Source organism: Varroa jacobsoni, unplaced genomic scaffold (assembly GCF_002532875.2).
Source record: "Varroa jacobsoni isolate VJ856 unplaced genomic scaffold, vjacob_1.0 scaffold_635, whole genome shotgun sequence".
In the NCBI taxonomy this organism is placed as follows: Eukaryota; Metazoa; Arthropoda; class Arachnida; order Mesostigmata; family Varroidae; genus Varroa; species Varroa jacobsoni.
Window position 1 is genome coordinate 25,802 of NW_019213537.1, and position 2,210 is coordinate 28,011.

The following is a 2,210-nucleotide window of genomic DNA, read 5'->3' on the forward strand; positions in this document are numbered from 1 at the left end:
AGTATTCCAAGCGACTACTTTTTCAGGCACCACAAGCAAGTTTTTCTTATTCAATGACTGGCTTAGCTTGTTCTTTAGAGGCATGCCTGCTGCAACTGGCGTCGCCTGGGTAGGTCAATGGAAAGTAAAGATAAAGCGTAATCAAAGATGGAGATGTATATCATATTAAAAGAGAAATGCACAGTAAATTTCTAATGACGTATTAAGTAATATTGTGAAACTCAATAACGATCTGTGATTTCTAATAAATAAGCCGGTTCTGTTGGGCCGGAAAAAATTCTGCTGGTAACTATTCGCTAGCTGTGAGACCTTCCAATCGATCAATATTATTGACTTGCAGGATATTCTCCTGTTTAAATGGGTTTTCCGTGTACAGATACCTATTCGAGATGAATTTTTACAGTAATTATATTTCCCCACTAAATTCAAGTCAAATTTTTATAGACTTTTTGTTATTGCACACGACCAAGCTATTTTTAAATGAGGTTTTCCTTTAATGTTTAGGCTTGGGATGATATCAAAAGATATTATCTTCATATGATACGATTCTTGGAATCAGTACGTCAATACTTGTTTTATTTATTATCTCCACAGCTGTATACCTAATCTTTCATCGCTCATCTCGATTCTTGTCTAACACCAACAGTGAAAAACGAGGGCTTGCGCCATTCCTTCTACTCAAGTTTCGCTTCTGCCTATAACCCCTCATCTTGCCAGATCGACTTCATTCGATGAAGACGACGACTTCTGTTTTGATAGAGGTTGAGCTATAATATCGACTTACGGTAGCATTTTTATATAACAACCTGACTTGCTGCCACAGGCACAGTCAGCGTCACTAAAAAGCCAATCCCTTTTGAAAAGTTCTTTTCACTGCGGCTTTTCTTTCGGGGCTACGCTGGCGTTTGCTGTGTCGCATCCGTTTGATTTTTCTGTCTTGCCGTATTCGTGCCTGCGTTACAGTTTCAGGAGAAAAAGGTTTGGGAACCCTGAACGAAGAACGCCAGCAGTACAGCGAGCCCAAAGGTGTCAAACCGAATACGAAATCCCTGTCCTAGGCCGGCGCAGCTTCGTCCCGGCCTGATGCTAACCCCTTCCACGATCTATGTGCCTTGCTCTCGTTGCCCTGTGTTCGCTCAGTTCGGTCAGGTCTGCGAACCACTCCAATTCGATCTGGCTGTGCAGTGGGGCAGAAAGGCGACATGTCAAATGTTCTACTCACCCACCTATAGCGGCGTTCACGCTTCTGAGCTTGGCTGGTTGACTGCCAGTTCAGGGGCTATTGATGGCTGCTGAAGCTGGACCACCAACTGGCCTGAGTGTGGACCAAACAGGCGATGGCGGCTTGGGCGGAGAGAGATCCGAAGTCGGGTCAACCTTTTGCCGCTCTACGAACTTCCTTCGTTGCTGCCCCTTAATTCTGCGGCCGATTTGGATTTGCTGGCTCCCGATCCTCTGATCCGAAACCCTATAGCCGATGTACGAGGTCGTGGATTTTCTCAGAACGACAAGAGGGGAAGGGAACTGCCTGTATGTTGAGAGGATCTTTTTTCGTAGAGACGAGGAGCCACCCAGTCTCTTTCACGTATAGATGTCAGAAAGCTATTGAGTCCAGCAAGAGGCAAAACAAGCTCTGTCGTGATTTCGGGCAGATGGACAATCGGGTGAAGCAGTGGCAATGTTCCCTTGGCGGAGATCTGGAGCAGCGAAGCTGACCCTCTCGAACTGTTTCGAGCGGCAGCCATGACGATTTGGCAGCAGCTTGACGCCGTTAGCTGGCTTGAGCTGGAGGATACACCGTTGCGAATCAGCTCTCCTGGTTGAATCGTGCAGAAAAAAGAAGAAAAACTTAACATTTTGTATTCCTTGTCTTTCAAGTGTTCCGCAATGTCTATTTTTAGCCATTGTTCATCTCTTGCAGAATAGATATGTTGTACAGGGGTAGCAACTGTTGCCAGAGAAAAAGATAAACCCGTCCACTAAACAACCAGGATCATTCTCAAGGCTATCCATTCATGAGAAGGTGCATGTTTTCTTGTGTGCTTTACATAGGAATACTTCATCCACTATATCGAGCAAAGATGCACATGAATCCTCTTGTCAATACCTGTGCTTATCGTTGCTGGCTAACGGTAACTTCAGTTGTACAACAGGTACAACAACATGTTGTAATGTGCTGCGTATATAAGTAAGAATCAATGCATTTTTAT